General features: G+C 37.7%; 3 non-coding genes across 3 annotated transcripts; 2 read left to right on the top strand and 1 right to left on the bottom strand.

Annotated features, from left to right (window-relative positions):
* Positions 1-7,761: 7,761 nt before the first annotated feature.
* On the bottom strand, positions 7,762-7,833 carry trnam-cau. Its single transcript has one exon. It is a non-coding gene; the product is annotated as a tRNA-Met (tRNA).
* Positions 7,834-9,923: 2,090 nt separating this feature from the next.
* Positions 9,924-9,994, top strand: trnag-gcc. The gene has a single exon. It is a non-coding gene; the product is annotated as a tRNA-Gly (tRNA).
* A 1,277-nt stretch (positions 9,995-11,271) lies between these two features.
* trnag-gcc lies at positions 11,272-11,342 on the top strand. Its single transcript has one exon. It is a non-coding gene; the product is annotated as a tRNA-Gly (tRNA).
* The last annotated feature ends 12,449 nt before the right edge of the window (positions 11,343-23,791 follow it).

Below are 23,791 nucleotides of genomic sequence, written 5' to 3'. Positions count from 1 at the left end.
ATATATATGTATGTATATATATATATATATATATATACATACATATATATATGTATATACATATATATATGTATATATATATATATATATATATAAGTAAACAAGCCTGAGCCCTTAACCATAGTTAAATATAACATAAAATTATAACGACATTCGAGCAACACTTTGAGGCAGTCACTGAAATCATGTGTTTTCTGTAATAATTAGGAAACTTTCAATAAGATTTCAGCACCTGCCCACTGTTCAAAATCAATATTTATTTTGCCAAATTAAATGTTTAGTTATTAGTAATCAGTGAAAAAATTGTGATAACTTATTGCTATTTTTTTTCAGTTTTGTGTTATTTGAATAACCACTATGATATAAACTCCAGGTTCTGCTGGAGGTTTCTTCCTGTTAAAAGGGACTTTTTTTTCTCTCCACTGTCACTACAAGCATTCTTGGTGTGGGGGATTGCCTTTCAGTCAATGAGTCAATGCAATCAACTGGTTTTCCTTAGATAGAAAACTAGAAATCAATTTGACTGTATGATCTGGTTGAACTGTAAAGTGCCTTGAGATGACGTGTGTTGTGAATTGGTGCTATAGAAATAAACTGAATTGAACATTTTATTTAATGGGACAACTGTAGGTAATACTCCTGCGAGAGTGTCACTACTCTTACTTGAGTAAAATTTTCAAGTAGTTTATCCGCCAAGAGTCATTTGATCAGATGAATATACAGTAAACAGTATTGTGGCCGAAAGTTCTTTATCTTATACAGTGTGCATGCATAAACTACTGTTTGGATCGGTCTGTAATTACATGTTTAAAAGATTCATTTGAAAAAAAAAATTCTTCTGCCCAAATTAATTTAGGTATTGAATAGGTATTGATTGTTTATTGATTTTCTTCATTGTATGGTTTAATAATCAGAATTTAAACATAACTCTGTCCTTTTGTATCATTTTGAATATTAAATCAGATGCCAATTACTCAGTGATTGAGTAGCCATTTTACCAAGTACTATTTGACTCTTACTTTAGTAATTTGGATTACTACTTTCTACCTTTCAGTAAAAAAAAAAAAAGTTAAAGCAATGCTTTTCTCAATTGAGTCAGATTTTGGGTACTTTACCCAGCTAGCAGAATAAAACAGACTATCACCATTAGTTCATGCCATCAGTATTTCTTTATGCAGGTTGTCTTTATGCAAGGTTACTTTTTATGGACTTTGTCAAAGGAAGAGGTTTAAATTTGGTTTAGTGCTTTTTAGCAGGTAAAAATATGAGTCCAGACGATGGCGCTCATTCAGCTGTCCATTTAGGTAAGAGGAACAATCTCTTTGTTTTCTTACTTTTATCAATGTTCCTGTTCTCTCTGAAGCATATATTCATTCCTCCAAGATCCCGTTGTAATCTGTGAACATCTTACTTTTAATTCATGGTGTCTTGTCTTCTGTTTAGCTTCATCTGTGCACCTCTCCATCACCACAGCTAACAGGAAAGAGCTCAGAACTGGTCCCTGGAGGAATCCCCACTACCACCAAACATCTGGGACTCCACATATCTTCAAGAAATAATAGATTTTAATGCACATAATATCATGTTTTTTTGTTTTTTTTTTTTGTTTTTTTTTAGTGAACAGGATGTTAAAGACATAAAAAGACAATGTTTTTTTATCACTGCTGCTTAACTTATCAAGGCTGCACTTTAAGAAATTAAAGCTGTACTTAACGAAATTCCTTTTTGTTTACATTTGTCTGTACAAAATGACGTCTAAAAAAGTCTAAAAAAAAAAGTAAAATAAAATGAAAGCAACATAACAGATGCAGAAAAAGGTCCAATTTGATTATTACTTTTCATTCACATCTCCTATCTGTAATCTCTCAGACACCTTTAGTTTAACCTGACACTGCTCTCTGACCTTCCCAACCTTCAGTCTAATCAATTCTAGTGGTTCATAGAAACACTTGCTAAAGAGTTTATTTTAGTGATCTGGAAATTTCCATGTTTAGTCCAACTGAAGTCTTGACTTCAATTTGTCTTCAAGTACCTTTATGGTATATCAATCCAAAAGGAAAGCATTAAACACATTCAAAAACATCCTGTCTGACTGCTTTTATACTTTGGCATCAAAGGTTAACATAGTTCTTTGCATTAAAATGTGGTTTAGGTGAACACCTGTTGTTCTGTTCCAGCTTTGACAAAACAAAAACCCCCACAAGGGCCACAGATGCACCATGGGCAGGTAATTTATGCAAGCAAAAATAAATCGATTTTACAGCTAAACTCTTTTAGTTTGATGTATTATTTCACCTTAAGCAAGGACAAACATTGCCTCTATGTTTCTCTTGCGCTGGTAAAAAACCCATGAGCCCACCCAGATGCATGTTGGTCCTATTGACAACCTATTTATAAACCTAATTTATCCAAATTGCTCATAACTAAACTAATCATAAACAAAGAAACATAACTAAATAACCAAACAACATAATCTCAAAACACATATCAAACAATAAAGTAATATAAATAAAATTTATAAGATTATCCACAAAAAATAAAAATACTAAGTTAGTAATTAGGAAAAAATAGTTGGCTCCTACGCTTGTTATAATAGATTATTTTTCTTCATATAATGCTATCTGTGTGACACCTTCATATAACTGTTGAACTGATATTAATTTAAAGGGGAGGCTTTTTTATGGCTTTAAAAAGAGCAAGCATAAATTAGATAACTTTATGAAATTCATATAGAGATATAAAAATAATATGAAGAATAAAAGCACACAGGAAATCTGGACTTAATAACAGGTGATTTGCTCTATTACCTTAAACAAGCCATTCATGTTATAAACTGGTTATCCCAAATACTTGATAGTATTTAATAAACTCGTTAGTGGTTTTAAAGGAGACAGATTGTTTTTTTCATATTGTTAGTTTGGTTGGGGACTTTTTTTTTCCATTAGTACAAGAATTGTACTAATGGTATTTTACCTTAAGTCAGGTTAACTTAATCTGACAGTGGAAATAGTTTGAAGGGTCAGAATACTTAAAGGTATAGTGTAGGATTTTCCCTAATTTCTTGAAAAGACCCGGCCTCTACTTAAAAAAAGAGAACATGCACAACCCTGTACCCGCTCCTGAGAGGGAAAGCCTATTAAACATGTGGAAGAGCATGCATGAGCCCATTTCTCTTTGTGCACACTCTGTTTAAAAGTTGCTGTTTGCATCACTCATACAAGCTTACTTTCCTTTTTTTTTTTTACACAGTGTCCCGTCTGGCAATGTGGCAATAAGAATAATGTCTTGATGCCAAAAAGAGCCCAACAGATTTTACTATCACAAGTGGAGCAGTATGGGAATTGCCATATTGCTCCACTTGTATCATGCATATAAATTGCTTTATTATAATTATGCAGGGAGTTTTATAGTTTCTATGGACACTACAATGTAAATAGAACAGAAGAGAAAAAACAGAAGAAGAAAAAGAAAAAAAGAGAAAAGATGAAGGAAAGAGGAGATAGAAAGGAGACAATGACAAAACATTTTCAGTCTGCTTCATCATCTGCAACGAGATGCAAAAAGAACAGCACAACCGAAAGACGTGGTACGAGATATACAATAAAGTAACACCTAGATACTATCACTGAAGCAGTATTATTTAGTCTGACATGTACTCTATGTTACCTGAAGATAGATATACAAGCTTACTTTCCAACAGAAGATTTGCAATTTTTCCACTATGTCAGATTCACTACTGGTGAGTGCAAATGTACCTTTAAGTGTTGCTAAAAAGAAAAAGCAGAATAAATACGTTTTAGGTTCAATTTATGTACTTTTGGAATCTGACATATCATGTTTAAAATGGCCTGATGGTTAAACCTTGAAGTTAACAGAGACGTTACTTTCTTTTTATTGTGACTCTAAGCTGCAAAGCATGAATCATAATATGAACTTAGATTACCTTGTTGTTGTTTTAGTTTTGCGCATTGATAAAGAGCACATCTTGGTCTGATCTGGTTTTACTAACTCAAGTACGATGCAATGTTTTCGGTATCAGGTTGTTCTAGACCTTTAATAAACTATCATGAGGGCTGTAGAGTGAAATAAAATATCCCTAACAAGCACATGATGCACAGGTTTCACAGCAGTGTATCCCTAAAAGAACTTCAGATATTTTGAGATGTTGCCATGCTGCATGCATCCAGAACAGGGTTTCTCTCCAGTGTTTGTTAAGCTGCTGTTTGACCTTCGTAGGGCACCGCCCCCTGAAAGCTCTGGGAGCTGGCAGCACCTCTGTAACTATTGAGCTGCTGGCGGAGAAGGTGAATTTCTCTGGCATCTTACAGGTGGGTGTTGGCTAGCTTTTGTGGGCCTCTGTTGGTGGTGGGCTGTGAAATGAAACACCATGAGAGCAATGGCCCTTTAAAGCTGAGGAAACTGCCTGGACGGCATTGAGTGGAAACTTAAGGCACACAAGGAGTGTGGTGAAAAGAAATATTGTGATGGGCACCAATGACCAGAAAAAAGGCGACAAAGTGGAGTCTTTTAAGCCTTATTTTTAATGGTCTTCATTTTTTTTCTTTAAGGGTTTTAATAAAGGACTGTTTTTTAATCATGTGTTTGTAGAAAATTGACTAAAACACTGTTAGCAATTCTCTCTGCATTATCCTAATTTTAATCTTAGCAGTTAGTTGGATTATCATTCATAATGTTACCTCTCTTTAAAAGAAGAGGTGGAAGCAATATATTAAATTATTTTACTCTAATTAAACTATTTTCCTACATTCAGTAATTAAATGGAACAATGCCTTTTACCTTATTATTTAGATATAACTGTGTTTGTACCCTGAGTTGTTTAGTAATTGGTTATGGCACAGATATTAATAATGTTGTATTAATGCAGAAGTATTAAGGTTTTGCATACCAGATGCTGACAAAATACATGTAGCCTCCATGCACAAAATGCATGCAGGCTTATAACCTTAGGCCTGACTGAGCTGAACCTTATAAATAGAAAGTTAAGCTTACTAAAACATAATGATTGTGTTAAGCAAAAAAACAAAAAACAAAACAAAACAAAAAAACATTACTAAAACCTAGGTCTCCTACTTGGTTTTCATGACTTACTCTGGGACCCAGAGCCTAGCTGTAGAAACTATAGGCTCAGGAACAGACTGACTCCTTGTGAAAAAATCACATGCAGTCATTGCAAGATTAACTTTACTGCTACTGCCATCTAATGGACTTTTAATAAAAAAATTTTTTTAAACAAACTAAATATAGAGATAGCATTAGAATTATATATATGCGGATATAAACACATATCAGTGATTGTAAAGTTAGGCGAAAGAATGGGTAACATTTTCCCCCAAAAGTAATGTAATCATTTTTAAAGCGTATGTTTTTAAAGAACATATTTTAAGGTATATTATATTATATATATATATATATATATATATATATATATATATATATATATATATATATATATATATATATATATATATATATATATATATATATATATATATATATATATATATATATATATATATATATATATATATACATAAAAAGCATTATACACTGAATTATTATTCGAACGGTTTATTACCAATCAGTCTAATATCTTTTGTCAATTATAGAAAACTAAACAATCTACTTTGGAGAATGGAAATGGAATGTTAAGTGAAAGGAAAAAGTATAAAAAGGGTTGAGGTTCCAAAAATGTTGATTCTTTTATTTCATGCATGGAACTGTTGATTTTAGTTTAAATTTAGTTTACATTTAATTGGCCGATTCACTTTATGCACTGCACCTGTGTCAATATGTTGCACATATTAAAATTACTTTATTTCGAATCTTTCATTTTGGTGAACATTCTCAAAACCTATGAGTAATATTTTCCATTTTAAATCTGTGTTAAATTGAATTTTTTGGTTTTCTTGTTCTGTGTCACCTGTTGTAGCGGGGGGGACTTTAATTACTTGTACACAAAAACGTGATAGTGGCGTGGCTCTGTCTGCCAGGCTAAACTCTGGAAGCTTTTCACTGGTAAGGTGTCCTGCTGTGCTCTCTGACTGTTGGCTAAGCTAGCATATTTTACACTGTTTTAAACTGGATATAAACGTAACCATATCATTTCTAAAGCATTGCAGAATATATCTATGTTTGTTTTGGCTGGTAAAAATCACCGTTTTATTATTTAAGTTTGACGGGGATTTTCCCCTCATTTGCATATTTTACGATCTGCTGCAAGAGACTGAGAGAGCACCTAAAAGTTTTCTTCTGAGTTCTCTTAAGTATTTATTTTTCTTTTTACTGAAGCACTGCATAATTTATGTTAAGATAAGCCATATATTAAAAAGGGTAATATGTTTTTCTTGTCATGCACTTAGATTGTCTAATGTGGCCAAAGTACTTCAAAGATCCCCATGGTTAATGAGGCTTCATGTGAACATGTCACCACCTACTGGTGGAAAGCAGAACTACAGTTTTAAATAAAATCAGATTTTTTTTTTTCAACTGTTTTTCTTTTTTTCCCCCTTTTAAGTTCCCTTGGAATTATTAATGGTTGGTGTGTATAATAAAATCTTTTGTAAGTTTTTTAAGTGTAAACTTTCTTAAAACAATCATTTAAGGTGCACAGTTTTTCTGCCATTTTAGTGAAATAAACTAAAGCAGACAGTGAAAGTGTTTGTGCAAATTGGGCAATGATGAGCAAAATGAAAGGTGTTAGTCATTTTTATTCAAACATGATAGTTTTTCCATGTTTTTTGGTTTTAATCAGGTTGGAAGTTGTGTTCAACCAATCTTTTGGCTAAACCGACCTAATTTACCCAATCTATATTTTTACTCGGGCAAAACAATGCAAATTAGTTTCATCAGCCAAAATAATTCAATTTGATTGCAACTTTTAAAAGTCAAAGACAGGTCTTGAACTATCAACCTCTAGAGTGGGAGCCTTTCTCTTACAGATTATGCCACGTATGTAGATATCTTTTGTAAGGAGAAAATATTTGTAAATACTGACGTGTTAACACTGGCTTTGTCCAGTGGTTTGCTCAAATTTTGATCATTACATTGTTTATTCTAAACAAATTAGCTTTAAGCAACTAGATTGGTTGGAAAAAAAAAAACAATCTATTCTTAGAATCTATCCAAACTTTATCCAGCTGACAGCAACTCTCCTCCAAAGACCCACATCTTGACTGAACACTGAGGCTGTTTAGATGACTGTCAAAATTCTTGCGCTTTCTGAACCGCTTCCCGAAGCGGTCACGTGGTATCACGGTAGCGAGGCCTTGGATTTCACCAATTTTTATTTACAGAAATTTTTTGATTAGTTTTATTGTAAAAAAAGTGGTGTCTTCCATTTTAAAGCAACCAGATTAAATCTGCTACACACACCAGTATCATGAGCCGAGCATGCACCCATGGCATGATGCTGCCACCACCATGCTCGACTATTGGAGCTGTGCAGATAAATGTGGGCAGATGAAAATTGTAGTCGGGGTTGTAGGTATACAGCAGCAGCTTCTTTCTTGCCAGGGCTGTCCTGGTCCACATTGATCTTAAAATCACTTCTTTGTGGACAGACTTTGTTGTTCAGGAGAGTATCCCAGTTATTTTTGACCTGGTTGCTTTCTCTCTTTTTACTAAAAAAAACAATTGATCTAAGATAAATAAGAATGCCTCGCTGGTTCACTGTAATTTCAGTCTGATTTCTTAGAAATGTTGATTGTTTTAAGGTTTTAGGTGCATGTAGGAAAACACTGCTAGCAGAGGATGGTTTCGATCCATCGACCTCTGGGTTATGGGCCCAGCACGCTTCCGCTGCGCCACTCTGCTGCTGATGAAACAGTGGTTGATTATGCGATGAAAACATCTGTTCTGTTGACGATTTATTATTGATCTACCCCCGCGGGCCAGTTGCACATGGGTTTAATTCTCCGACAGCTATCACAAAGGTTTAAAGGTTAGAGTCCTGTTTTTTTCCCTGAGGATCCAGGTTCAACCTCCTGCCCAGTGTTACTTAATGTCGTTTGATATCAAGCTCTGATATTGTAACTTGTTTCTATTGTTGGAAATTGATTGAGGTCGCAGTGATAAGGATTGCAGAAACTTTAAATACTTTATTTTAGACCCAAACTGCTATAATGATTCTCTAATTACGAATCCATCCATCCATTTTCTGTCATGCTTTATCCCAAGCAGGGTCGTGAGCTGGTGCCTATCTCCAGCTGCTTAAGGGCGAGAGGCGGGGTACACCCTGGACAGGTCGCCAGTGTATCACATGGCAGTAATTAGGTATCACTCTGAATTATTTTGTTTACGTTTCATTATAATAGAATTTTGTAGGTGTGTCTTGAAAACAGGAGTTATTGCTATATTATGAAGCTTTACTAGAAAACATCACAATAGATTTGCTTTTACCTGAAGATTTTTTCTTCTACACCTAATAAAACCAAGCAAATTTGTTTTTTTTTTTAATTTTGTCCTTCAAAAAGAGAAACAAAACAATTAGGAGCAACAGCGCCACTTCCCGTAGTGGTCATATAGTGTATTACATCCGTAGTGGTTTAGGACTACCATAGGAAATGAATAGGAAACTGTTTAGGGAGGTTTAGCTAAACAAATCTCAGGGAAGGAGGTTCGAGTCCTGGTCTTGGCAGAAGTTTACAACATAATTTTTTTTCCCTGAGGGTCCAGGCTCAACCTCCAGCTCAGTGTTATTTAATGTCGTTCTACGGGCAGCTCTGATATTCTAACTTGTTTCTATTGTTGGAAATTGTTAGAGGTCTCAGTGATAAAAATTGCAGAAACTTTAATCACTTTATTTTATAACCAAACTGCTATAATGATTCTGTAATTAAGAATCACTCTGAAATATTTCGTTTACAATTCATTATGACGAATTTTCTTGGTGTGTCTTGAAAACAGGAGTTATTGCTATATTATGAAGGATTTGAATAAAAAACCAAGCAAATTTGTCTTTATTTTGTTCTTAAAGAGAAACAAAAGTTCAAATACACACAGATATATAAATGTTATCTGAGAATAAAATTGTAGTTATTTTTGATGGATAATTAAATATGTATATTTTAGGTATGTATGTATACTTAGGAGCTTAAACTTTTGGTTACTTTTATCAAAAAGCTTACTTTAAACTTTAAATGTATTGATCATAATCAGGGATCTAGAGCATTTACTTTTTTGTAGCATTAGCATCCAATACATTTACATTTAGCAAGGAAAAGAAAGATAAGTGACATCACATAACTAAATAACTTATAACTTAGAGGCAGGAACACAGGTTAAAAAGCAGGAACAATGTTTCCTCTTTGCTGGTAAATACAGAGCAACAGCGCCACTTCCCTTAGTGGTCATATGGTGTATTACATCCGTAGTGGTTTAGGACTACCATAGGAAATGAATGGGAAACAGTTTAGGGAGGTTTAGCTAAACTTTGCTGTGTTCATAAGATGTTGGCAGCATGTAAGAGTGAATGCTGTCAGAGGAGGATGTTTTTAAATGTATATCAAATATTTCTTTACACCATCTACTGAATCTAGTCATTAATATTTACCTTGTGTTTTTGCGGTTAAACGTTGTGTCTGCTGTTCTCCAGACCCGACTCAGGAAAAGGCGACCAGTCAGAGATCAGGACGCACCAGGCGCAGGTTAAACCTCTCTTTTACTAACAGCTCACATGTTGTTGTTTGCTTTTTCATCCAAAGCTATCGAATCTGTCTCCCTCTTCTAAAATCTTCAAGAGTCAAAGCTGGCTGCCTCTTCTGAAGACAGAAGAAAAACAACATTTGTTAAAGGAAACCCTCAACAATGCAGGAGGAAAAAGACACGGAAATAAGTAGTGATGTCAGACATGCGGCAGAGGGGCAGAGGTTTCCACGGATGGCAAAGGTTTGATAATATCTGCAGCATTGGTGGTTCAGTGGTAGAATTCTCGCCTGCCACGCGGGAGGCCCGGGTTCGATTCCCGGCCAATGCAGCAATACATTTTTATTTTGAGCAGGGTGTCTAATATTCCAGCAGGCGGGTCAGACTAGCAGTTTAAAGTCCATCAATCCAATCCATTCCTGCTGTTTTGGCACGACCATGGTCCCTCTTAAAGAAGCTTACACGCAGAGCTCTAGCTCTTACATCACCATCGGGGGAGGGTCGAGAACGCTGCTCTGTGGGCAGACTGCACACCAGGAAAGCTGTTACTTCCTTTGTTTTTATCTTTAAGCCTGAAACTGTTATAAACCTGATGAGAGGAGAGAAGTTTATGGGTTTTTTTGTTTTTAGTTGCTAGCAACAACCGTTAGACTGATTCCAGCAGATCACCAGCTAACCGTTTGCTTTAGAGCAGCTGTCTAAAAGAAAGAATGTGGGAGTTCCTCCTGAAGCTGAATCATGAGTTAGTAACAGTGGATGTCCACCAGGTGGAGCTAAAATAAAGTGAATAAGTGGAATTTGTTTACTATGTTGCTATATTTTGTTCAGATACAGTGCACAAAATATAGGTATTATTGGCCAATTTGAATTATTTAGTGATAATGAGTGGGAACTAAAATAATCAGCATTTGTCATTGATCAGGAGGTGAATGTGAAGCAATGTGATGCAGACAACCATTAGACATTTATCAACATATCTTGACATATTCATGGCTGGAAAAAGATCTTATACATATATATATATATATATATATATATATATATATATATATATATATATATATATATATATATATATATATATATATATATAGGAGCTTTTTAACCACCTCGGCGACCTCGCCCACGGAGATTGGAGAGCCCAGTCCAGAGTCCCCAGGCCCAGGTCTTCGAAGTATTCCGCCCACCGACCCACAACGTCCCGAGTCGAGGTCAGCAGCACACCATCCCCACTATAAACAGTGTTGGTGCTGCACCGCTTCCCCCTCCGCAGACATCGGATGGCGGACCAGAATCGCTTCAGAGCCGTACGGAAGTCTTTCTCCATGGCCTCTCCAAACGCCTCCCACACCCGAGTTTTTGCCTCAGCAACCACCCATGCCGCTTCGCCCACCGGTACCCATCAGCTGATTCCGGAGTCCTACAGGTCAAAAAGGCCCGATAGGCCTCCTTCTTCAACCTGAAGAAGAGAAACAACATTTGTTAAAGGAGGCTCTCAAATGTGTGCAGGAGGAAGAAGAGACAGAGGTGAGTACACAGCAGTGATGTCCAACGTTTGGCAGCGGGGCGGAGTTTTGATCGGATGGCACAAGATCACTGATATGTGCAGCATTGGTGGTTCAGTGGTAGAATTCTCGCCTGCCACGCGGGAGGCCCGGGTTCGATTCCCGGCCAATGCAGCTGCTTCTTTTTTTTTGATGGGTGGTCTTTTGAGCAGGGGGTCTCATGTTCCAGCAGACAGGACAGACAAGTTGTTAAAAATCCATCAATCCAATCTATTCCTGCTATTTTGGCATAACCATGCTGCCTCTAAAAGCAGCTTACACATAGAGCATCAGCTCTTAAGTCAGCGTCGGGGGAGGGTCGAGAACGCCGCTCTGTGGGCAGACTGCACGCCAGGGAAACTGTTACTTCCTTTGTTTTTATCTTTAAGCCTGAAACTGTTATATAACTGATGAGAGGAGAGACTTTTATGTTGTTTTAGTTGCTAGCAACAACCGTTAGACTGATTCCAGCAGATCACCAGCTAACGGTTTGCTTTAGAGCAGCTGTGCATGAGAAAGAATGTGGGAGTTTCTGCTAAAGCTGAATCATGAGTTAGTACCAGTGGATGTCCACCAGGTGGAGCTAAAATTAAGTGAATATGTGGAATTTGTTCCCTTTGTTGCTATATTTTGTTCAGATGAAGGGCACGTAATTGTTGGTCTTTTAGCTATTATTGGCTAGTTTCAATAGTTCTTTGACAATGAGTTGGAACTTAAAAATAATCAGGTTTTCCCGTTGACCATGAGGGGGATCTAAAACTTTATGGATGCAGCAGCCTACACTGTGATGCAGACAAATTCATGTGGTATTTCCTGTACTACTCATGCCAATTTATACAGTTTGGAACATGCATAAAAAAAGTGAAAGCAGATTGTTACCTACTGCTCCTCTAAGCAGCAATAGTCAAATAAGAGGAATGATGATGCATCCCTGAGTATCATGTTTTATGTATTTCCTAACAGCTCAATTGGATTTTCTTCCTGAGTCTTCTTTCAGCCAGCTGACTGGCAGTCGTTAGAAGTACTTAAAAAGTACTTAAACGTCTCTGTACTACATTAGAGGGTATTGGAGAAGTACAGACCAGGGCCTGCTCAGAAGAAGCCTAATAATCCTCTGGTCATCAGCTGCCATGATGAGAGGGTGCTGCGATTACGGGACGTTAGCGTGAGGATTTATGCTCAAAAAGTTCCAACACTTTTTTTTTTTCAACATGTATGACTGTCTGTGTCCAGAGAGAATAAGTTGATTTGAAATATTAACCTCTGCAGATTTCACTATAGTTGCTGAGTGCTCACCTACATCTGTGACCCATTCAGGTGGTTAAAGGTGATGGAGAGTTTTCCAGTCTGGCAGTGCATTCTGTCTGTAGTTAGACACTAGTTATCCCATGGGACAATCCTGTCCTATATGCCAAACAGAAGCTTCAAACTGTTCGGACTAAAGGTTTGTAAACAGGTGAATCAGTCGCAGAGAAACCCAGCTTCACCCACTTACCTCCTGATGTAAATGATCTATAGGTCCAGCATTTCTGACTGAAGACCCTGGAAACACAGAGGTATTGTTAATATTGTTTAAATTGTATTTCTTCTGCCAGCTCATTTTTAGTGTTTTATTTTAGATGAGAGAAGAACCTTTTAATTCAAAGGTTTTGCTGTGATGTAGTCATCATTGCGTTTCTTTCTCCAGCACCTGGATGGGGAAGTCATAACGCAGCTGGAATCGATTGAACTGCAGGATTGTAAACAAAGATCTCTGTTTGACTGGTACTACACAGAGCATCACAGTGCAGCTGTTCTTCCACAGGTCAATATTTTATTAATAGAACATAAATGGGATAAAATGATGCACTTTTTACAGAAACTCCAAACATTCTGCTTCCTTTAGGTTGTAGAAACCCTAACTCTGACTTGATGCATCAGCCAGTTTCTCCATTGATTTGTGTGGATTCCTGAATCTCTACTTACAAAGAAATGTTTATCAATCCGTGCACATCTAGGCTTAGAATAAATCCTCATTCAGCTCATGCTCAGTCAGATTGAATGAGTGGCACAGATACAGATTTAAGGATGGGCTTTGACTGGGATCTTCTCAGTTCATTTTATTGAAGCTTGCTGCAGCCAGTCTGGGCTCTGACACTCACCCACATTTATAACAGAGTTGTTTACCAGGTGTGCTTTCTGCTTTTCATGCTCTTCTCAATCATGAGGTAATGATGGGAGTAATCCATGATCCTGGGTATACTGTTTTCACAAATTCAGACCTACTTATCAAGTATCAATTTCATCATCTGCTTCTTTCCTGAACCCCAGTCGGCCTCAGCAGATGGCCGCTGACACTGCGCCTGGTTCTGCTGGAGGTTTCTTTCTGTTAAAAGGGACTTTTTCCTCTCCACTGTTACTACAAGCATTCTTGGTGTGGGGGATTGTTTAAGAGTCAATGAGTCGATGCAATCAACTGGTTTTCCTTAGATAGAAAACTCTGAACCAATCTGACAGTATGATCTGGTTGAATTGTCTGTAAAGTTCTTTGAGATCACATGTTGGAATTGGCGCTATATAAATAAACTGAAATGAATTAATTCATCTATCTGTTAACTGATAACAGTCACCCATCCATCTCTCATTTTCACATATATATCCTACTTAAAGGTTTCAGAACAAGTACCTCCCAGATCCATCCATTGATTTCCACAAAAGGCAAACATCTTTAGCCGTATTGTTCTTACTCTGCACTCAGATGCATTAGCCAGCTCACGGTGTCTTCATCTCTTTGTCTCAACTCCTTCCTTAGCCCATATAAGCCTATTTCTGGCTACATCCATTCCTCTGCATACAAGGCACCACCACAGCCTTAATTCATGACATCTCAGATCAAACCATTCATATTCTAGGTCGCTGGTCATCCCAAACGTACCGTTTATATGTCCGCAATAACATCTGTGATCTATACCACCAACACTTGCTTCACTTTTTAGATCAATCTTTTGGGGGTTCAGTGCAGGCTTGGAGAAATGAACAAGAACCAAATCCCCTACGGATTCATCCATTCCTCACTCATCCCTTCCATCCCTCAACACTTCATGCCCTTATCCCTACATCCCTAATTCTTTCACCCTGTCATCCTCTATTCAGTCAGTAAACCTTTAAACTCATATTCTGGGGAGTGGTGGCCTAGTCGGTTTGATCAGTGCCCTTGAGCTCTGACAAGGTTGCAAGTACCCCGGTTTTATCCCCATAGCCTGCACCCTGAGTTCCTGAGCAAAACCCTTAACCCCCACACTGCTACCCGCGTCCCGCACCCTGGCAGCCCACTGTTACCCAAGGTAGCAAAAACTGAAAACGTCTCACAGGTTTTCCTTCAATAGAGTGCATAAAATTACTAAAATCATTCAGGTTAAATATCTTCCAGACTTTTTTTTTGTACGATAATAGTGAAGTATAGCTAACACTTTTTTGCACTTAACATGCATGCAGCGAGAGAAAAAAAAACTTTTAACAGAAAGGATTTATACAACATAGACTTGTGTCTAATTACATGTAGGCTAATGGCTACCAGAATCAATTTAAAGCCATTACTGGTGTTTATAATTTGACTGCCAAGCCTTAATCTTGGTAGTTGAATGAAATTAAACACCTCTCTATCTGATTCTACCATTAGGCGGCCTCAGTTCATGTCATTTGATTTTCCTGTTTCATAACCAATTAAAGGAAATAAAATTGAATTTGGGCTGTGCTCTTGCTTAGGCCAATTTATACCTCTGACGCATAGCCTTTGCAACCGTCAAATCTGTCTCTGTGCTCTCTGTTGTCTCGCAACAAAAAAAAATCCTGCAAACCTGCACAGACCTCAAGCGGACAGTCGCAGACAAAAAGCAGCTGTGATTGGTCCTTGGTATGCCTTTCTTGCTGTCTGTGTGGTCGAAACTTCCCAGTCTCACCCCTGGTCTGATTCAAGGGGCGTACACACCACCTACGCGTCCTCCTTTGTCTTTTTGTTGACTCCATTAACAGAACCTGTTCCTCTTCGATGTCTAGCATCTCTAGATCCATCTCTGTTACCGTGATATCTTCCAGACGCACCATTGTTGTTCTGGAAAATAAACACTCCCGCCGGCGCTGCCGAAGAGGTTCTTGTGACCATCCGTCGAATTTGTTGCGAGTTCTCAATTAGGTTCCCCCTAGCACTTAGGCAGGAAACTCCTGTGTGTCCCTAGAAATTCCAGACCGACGTTGCAGAAGCATACCAGCAAAACTGGTTCGTGACCAGACACAAGCGAGATTTAATGTGTGCGGTTGCAGAAGTATAATCCGCCCTTTATCCTCAACAGACTGGGGGAGTGTCAGCATTACTACTGACTAGAACACAATCTGTCTCCTACTCATCTCTACCATCATTTGGAGACAAAACGACATCTCTAACCCTGTAGGAGTAGACCACCATTCTCTGGTTGAGAAGCAAGGCCTAAGACCTAAAGATACAGCAAACCGCTCCACTGCACACTGAGCTGTAGATGACAGATAAAAAGAGGTGCAAAAACAAACAAGAGAAGCTTAAATTCCTAAAATAGACAATCTCGAAATTGCTCCTTTTCCAGATCTTATCGATTAACACCACACACAGGATCACTCAGGAGAGGCAGGTCTAGTGGAGTCCAACCTGCACAGGAAACAACCTTAACTCTTTGGAACATGCAGAATCTGTTCTTATCAAATGTCCAGAAAGTCCCTTAGGCTTTTAAACATTTAACTAGTGGAGTAAACCTTGTATCCATTTTATGAAGCCTTACCTGTTTTACATTAGTCTTATTGGTGATTCTTAGTTATGATACTTTTGTTGATTTAACTTTTTTTCAAGTACTCAAATCATTATAATTTCTGCCAGTTAGGGGAACGTTCTTGTGAACTAACAAAGTCGTTCCTTATCTACTGGCATCTATGTGCTTCCTGTGTGATTTTGAAAGTTTCTTGAAACTTTGGCTTCTTTTTGGGCCCATTTAAAGCAGCTCTGTAACTTTTGCGTCCCAAATATTCGTTTTTTTTGTGTGTTAATTTTTAAGTTGAGCTAAAGAAACCAAAAGTAAGCAAAAACCAAGTTAGTATTAAAAGGAAGTGGGGAGAAGAGCTATGAGACAAATCGCCCCTTCACAAACTCACACCAGTATTTGCACTATTTTCCCCTGTTGATTGTGGTTCTGGAGATTTCTTGATCAACTCACATATATGTGCAACACCCAGGTTTTTCAGTTTAAAGTTGAAATATTTTTTACAAAAAAAGAAACCTGGGGTAAAAACACCAAAAATAGATATGATCAACATCTTACTTTTACTGGACTGAAAACATGTACAAAAAGCAGCCAAAGTAAAAGGGATAGCTCTTTAGAATAACTAATTGAAGCACTATAATTAAAAAAATGCTACAACAAGGCATACAACAACCCCACCTGTCTTCCACTCTATCACTTTATTTGTGTCATATAGATCAACACAGCCGGACAATGAGTGTGAACGCTGTGGGACATGGAGGCTCAGTCACAAAATGTAAACGGTCTTCATCTACCAATGCTGTCAGCTCAGTGACTGAAGCTCCCATTGCTTGTGATTATAAGTTCAGCAACATATACAAGTTCAGCAAGCAGCAGGGATATGAACTACATTGCTTTGAAAAAACATTCAGTCACAAGTGAAAAGAAAATGAGGTAGCACAACATAATGTCTGATTCCGTACTTCCCCTAACTTGATTTGTGACTTTTCAGAACCTACCTTACGAAAATACCATCTGAATAAAGTCCATGAAAGTACTTTGCAAGTTCTGAAAAATGAACTTTGGTCCTGAACTCAGAGGTTAACTAATTCATGGGAGTTCCAAGTTCTGTTTTGTAGCTTTCCAGGAGAGCATCTGCTAAATTTAAAGAGTACTTTCTACATATCAGAAACCTCTAGGCAGGTACTTGACAGAGTATGTAATTTCAAGAAATTTACAAAGTGTTTACATCAAATTGCATTTTTTGAAAATATTATGTAAGTTCCAGAAAGTAACGCTTCAAGCTCAGAAAGTAAGCTATAAATAAAAAAACATAAGTCCTCGGGAAGTGAAGTAGGTATCTGGCAAACTAGTTGAAAAACCTGATAAGTTGTGAAAAGAAAATTAATATCCAAATAAAACCTGATCAATTCAAAGAAAACCTCCAAATTCTGGAAAAATAAGAGCAGCATTATTTAGTGCTACAGAAATGATTAAGATCAGTAAAGGTTAAAATGGTAAATGCTACACAGACCACATAGTCAACCAGTGGTTTCTCAGCCACTGAACACTGATATTACTGACAGGTGAGTGTGCAGATGTTTGATATAATTTTATTCCTGGCCTGTTTTAATGTATGTGTGCTCTCTAAATACATTATAGCGTCTGTGATGACACAATATTTAAGGCTTTGCTGCCATCTCGTGGACAAAATCACAGTTTTTTTTAATTCAAGCACATTACAACGTGGTAAAAACATTCTGTTTGGATTTACATGCAAACTGCATGTTGTTCATATACACAACATAAATATTGACGATAAAACTGTTGATGTTAGAAACATTGGCTATAGTATAAGTGCTATCTGTACATAATGTATATCACAAACATGAATACCCCCCCTCACATTTATTATTACATCTTTTCATGGGCTTGGATTACTGATGAAAATTGTGCCAAATTCCCCATTTTCTCTCCAGTTTGCATGGGACTCGTGTTCCAAAGTTTCATTTGTGGTTAGTTTGATATCGCCACTCTCACAATGTTTGGGAACTAAGTTTATATAGCCACTAGTGGCAAAGAACTCTAAAGATTCTGAAATGTATTTTATTGTTGAAGTTGTTTCACCACATGATGATGACCTAGGCTATAACCGACACCCTGACACTAAGATGGAGCAAGGCAGCCCTCAAAACAGGACTTTCCATGGTAGACCAAAGACTTGAGTGCACATGATCAGTGTTATATGAAGAGGTTGTATTTTGAAAATAGACAAAAGTGCTGCCAGCATTACTGAAGAGCTTGAAAGAAATATCTTTTAAAGATGATGGCAGTGAAAGACAGCTTTTTCTTAAAGAATTAGAGTTAAAGTTGTTATTACACTGTCAGTACAAAGGAACAAAATTCACTCTCTGCATTTACAGTAACCCATTCCCTTGGGGAGCAGTGGGCTGGCAATGTGCAGCACCCAAGGAGCAGTGTGGGGTTAAGGGTCTTATTCAGAGACCAAGAGTGGCAGTCTGTGGGAGTGGCGCTTGAACTCAGAACCTCTGGGATCCAAGTGCAATGCAATGCTAACCACCACCACCGCCACTCTTCAAAGAAAGACAAGCAGTTTAAGGCACAGCCTTGTTAGAACCAAGACTTATGGTCTAAAGATGCCAGGATAAGCGTCTTTGGTTCAGATGATGTTAAGTGTATATGGTGACTACAAAATGAGGAGTGAAAATACAAGTGTCTTGCCGACAGTTAAGCCGTGTTTCACACAGCTACAGCTCACACTGTACGACAAAACCGCAGGGCTGCGTCGTACAGTGTGAGTTCACACCTTACAATGCATGTTCAGCCAGATCCTCTGATGTGATCTACCTACTCACACTGTACGTCCGTCTAAAATACACGTCGGATTCACCTCCGCTGTGAGATACAGCTAGTCTGACTTGACTATTTGGAAACCAAACAAGTAGAAGAGGAATATCAAGCTCACTATAGTGAACCACGCTGCCTTGGCAATTTTGTTCTGAAAGCCCTAAAAAGAAAAGGCGACGACGTATTTGGACAAAGACATGGCTTAGCAAACGTGGCTACTACGGTCTGTCAATTTTTCAGAAAGAACTCCATTTCACTCGCACCCCCGCCTTGCTTCTGTGTTTACATCTGAGAGGAAGAGGAAAAAGAAGAACCCTTGTTTGCGCATGCCCACTGAGCGATTTGCCCACGGCGGTCAGGAGCGACCTCACGATTCCTGATCGGGAGGTGGTCATGGGAGGCTGATCACCCCCCGTTACCCCCTGTACACTACACGACTCACGATCAGGCTGAAAGTCGGCCCGATCGAAAAAAATTCTCACATGACCGGAAAATCGCAAAAGGGCAAAAAAAATCGCAGTGTAAGCCCGGCTTTAGGCATGGTACTAGGAGCAGAATGGTTTGAGGACATCGATGTTCACAGTTCATTGATGTAATCATGAATGCCAACATTTACTATGACATTCTGAAGCATTATCTCCTGCTGTTAGAAACTGTCCAGTAACATATGGACTCCAAATACCCCTTCACTGCTTTGCGTTAGGAGCTGAGGGTAAAGATTCTGAACTAAGAATGTTCAAACCTTCAGCCATGACATCATTTGAAACAAATCCATTTATCTTGGTCTCATCTGACAACAGGACATGGGTCCAGCTATCCATGGACCCAGACTGCTCGTCTTAAAGAAGACAGCTGGCTTTCTTGTAAATCATCTTTAAAAGACGCTTCCCCATCTCTCCAGCAATGCTGGACATTTTTACTTTCTTTTTACTTCCAGCTGTTAAGACAATAATGGTTGTATGTTTTTATTGTCAGGTAAATTTACTCTTAAACAAGCTGTACACTGACTGCAGCATTATGTCAATGTCCTGTCTTTAGTATTGTCCCATGAAAAGATATAAATTATTCACAAAAATACAGAGGTGTACTCACCTTCGCAAGATACTAAAAATAATTTAGCTCTCTAAATGTGGTTTTATTTCTTCTTGTTAATGTTTGGACTCTGCAACGTGGGCCAGACTATTGAAAACCTGCGTATATGTGTTTGCACTTGCTGTGTAACTTTTGATTTTTTTTTTTTTCTGCTTTGGCGTGTTGATAATTTCATAGAAGAGCACGCAGAAATGCAGCATTAACTGAAAAACCTGAGCAAAACATTTTGGCAACCTAGGAAATAAAGGTAACCTCATCAGCACAATGCCATGCTTTACGGGTGTCTGTGGGGGCGATTACATGTTAAAGGCCATGAATCCATTCAATAAAAATAAAAGGCTGACACGTTAGCTATTTTACTGCAGTGATTAAGCATGCAAACAGGCAATGATGGTGCGTATGTTTCGTGTAAGACATCATGGGCTAAGAATTCTCTTGGCACATCTGGAGCAACACCACGATCAATTGTTCAGCAAGAAATGTTAGACACATGTCTAAACATACATAAATGAACAAATAATTATTAAGACATATCAGCAAGTAGAAGTGGATTGTAACAGTAATTTTTACAAAAAAAAATGTACAAAGGCATTTGTGTTTTACTTCAACGACCTGATATATCACCGAAATATGAGGATGATGCAGAGCAGCAATTTACAGATGGAAATGTTTTCCTGCATTAAGAGTACATTACATTTATAGGTTTCAGCTGCATGTGAACAAAAGCAGTGAAAGCAACATGATTGCCCAAACAAATTAATGCAGGAGGGTTGAGTGCTTTCATAGGGGTTCTTTCTCTTTATTATAGACTCAAAAGTCCAAAAAATGAAGTAGTGAATAATGTAAAAAATAACTTCCTTTAATGTCACATTTTCAGTCTTCTCCAGCTCTTTAGAGGCTTAGAAAAGTCTTGTCCTTGTTGCCATTAGATTTCAGTCACTCTCCTCAAGTTCAACATCCCTTCATTCGCTCACTTCAGTTTTTTTTTTTTTTTTTTTCAAAAAAGCTACAGAAGATCCATGAACCAGATTCAGCGGATGAGAAAGTGTGTCAGGATGTGTCCCCTACATCTAACCAGGCCAGTGGTCTCCGCTCCACTTTTCCAGAAAGTTGCACTAAGAGATAATTTCTCTCTAACTTTAGAGGTTAGATTTTATAATATCCTCCATTGTTTGTCCTCCTCACATGAAAGCACAGCTTGTTTTCAATGTGCTTTCCAGGAATGTGTAAAAAGTAAGCAGAGGCAGCAGGAATGGTGAGGAAAAGCTTACCTAACTAATTGTTGCTACTTTAGCAGGTTTAGTGTGCTTTATAAAATAAATACAAATAAAGCACAGATGGCAGAGGGGTATGTGCTGACGGCCTTTCCTAGGTTCATATTCCACGCTGGGAAAAAAAATCGAAATCTAGATAAGCCATTTTTTCTTAAAATAGATGCATTTGTTCTTGATTAAGGAGGTAAAAGAGACATTTAACCAATGGAACAAGACAATTAACACTTAAAATAAGAAAACACAATTGCATTGTCTTATTTCAAGTGCATATTATCTAATTATCTTATTTTAAGATTCAAAAACGCTCATTCTATTGGAAAACTATCTCATTTACCTACTAAGGTAAATACACTTTATTTAAGAAATGTTTTTGTTTTTATTTCTAGATCGTTTTTCCAGTGTAGGAAACAAACTCAGAAAATAGGACATATCACCGAATCCCTCAGGATTCCTGTCTGCGTCCTTGTATTGGTGCTGAATCCCACTGGAGTACTACTGCTGGATATCTTTGCTGATTTTTGCTATAATATGCTACCTTACTGGTAGTGTGTGTTTCCATGCATTTCTATGCCTGCAAAGTCTTTCCACATTTCACTATAAGGAAATAGTCAGAAAAGATGCTTCTCCAGAAGTAGGAGGAGGTAGCAGCTTGGTTTAATCTAACCAAAGCATTTTCCTACAGAGCTGAAAATGATCAGTATAAAACTTCAGGGGTTATTCTTTATTTATTTATTTTTTATCCATGTACTGTATTCTTTTTTTAAAAATTAAGAATGCAAGTTTAACCTCGGCTTCCCATGGAGTTCAGCATGTCGTAGGTAGAGAAATTGAAAGGCTAAATATACAACAAGCTAACAAGAGGGAAATTTCTCTGGATGTTTTTAGCATAATCACTTACTTTCATTTTTTTTAAACAATCCATAATTATTATTTTGTTAAATGTACAAAAGTAAAAAAAGGAGGAAATGTGAATTTCATTTAATATGAACATTTGGGAAATTGAACATGTGGAATAAGTGGAGATGACATCTAATCTCAGCAGCTCTGATCTATTTTTAAAAATATAAAAAAGGAGAAAAATAAAAGAAGGTATAACAACAGAGAGACCGAAAATATGTTTTTCTGCTTGAAGCACAAAGAGCCTTAAAAGCTGCATTTAATTAGTTTATGTGGAAATGGCTAATAATAAAATAAAGAAATTACAATCAGGTTTTCTATTGGTTTTTAAGGCAGGTGGGTGACTAAAACATACATTTCTGATAAAAATCAGCCCACTTTTTTTAAAAACAGTTATGTCGTGTTCATATCTGGGATATTAATATGCTGTCAGGAGCAAAAATAATGTGGCTGTCCACCGTGATACAGAGAGCAGACTGTTTGGATGGAATAAAAACCTTACTTTATGTAAGGAAGCGGATAATGAGAACCACACTGTTTGTCTTTGCTATAACAGATAGCTGTAAGGAAGTCAGCAGTCTGATCACCCAAGGTGATTGTGTGATAGCAGCATCAAGCAAGAAAACTCTATATAGTGTTCTTTTAAATTATTATTCATGTATCTTCTTTCAATATATGCAAACCAGGCTATGAAGATTAAACATCCCTCCTGCCTTACAATTTGATAATTACTGCAATTACTTGTTCTCTCCTCAGTGCCAAAAGGGTTAAAGACTGTTTTACAATTTACCCTCTTACTAAAACCTATGCAACGTTAGTTTAAAGTGGTATTTTATGGCAAGAACTACAAATTGTATTAATACAAACAGTAAAATAAGTCATGGCTTTTGAATGGTGCCAATGCAGTTTTGACTGATAGTGAAGTGCAACAATCACAGGTTTAAAGATTACAGATTCTTCCATTTACTGCCCCATATTTTAAACTGGGCAGAACTGGAGTAACACTTTTCAATAAGCTGATGAAGATTCTCGGTAATCCAGGTCATACCCATTAAAAGAAAAGTTTAAAAACAAACCAATAGACTTTGTTTCCCAAGTTTGACCGCACCGTAGTCAAAAGGGCGGTGTGAGAGGGGGTGTGCGGGAGTTGCGGTCTCCGTGGGCTCGGTAACTGCACCGGAGCCAGTGTGAGCAAGGGGTAAAACCCGATACAGGCCTATGCCTCTGAAAAGAGAGTCGTTAGGGTCTTTGTTTGTGATATTGGAGAAACCGAACCTCTCCACAGACGCATGGCTTAACACAGACAGGATACCTTCTCCGGACAGGACTCGGCTGTCCATCTACACCTTATGGACAAAGGACACTTTTGAGGAGCAGACTGTTCAAATTTTGGACAGAGAAAACGGGTGCTTTGAAAGGGGTGTGAAGAATGCCATTTATGTTAAGAAAGAAAAAAACATCCTTAAACAGAGGGGGTGGACTCAGCTGTTAAAAGGTTTCAGCTCTTAAAAGCCGCCAACGCAGCGATAGAGTTGATTTCTTTGTGCTATCATCTCAATCCTCATCGCCATGCAGGGGACCAAAACATCTCGCCTGGCAGCCATGCAAACCCTAACTAAGCCCTTTTCAAAGGCATAGGCCAGTATCGGGTTTTGCAGGCTAACAAAGACATCAACGACTCCCCATTACTAAAGGGTGGACCTGTCCGTTT

The sequence above is a fragment of the Cyprinodon tularosa genome, unplaced genomic scaffold, assembly GCF_016077235.1.
Source record: "Cyprinodon tularosa strain WSP-4 unplaced genomic scaffold, ASM1607723v1 ctg93, whole genome shotgun sequence".
Taxonomy (NCBI): Eukaryota; Metazoa; Chordata; class Actinopteri; order Cyprinodontiformes; family Cyprinodontidae; genus Cyprinodon; species Cyprinodon tularosa.
Note: the sequence above shows the minus strand (reverse complement) of the source record. Positions and strands in the feature narration are given on the sequence as shown.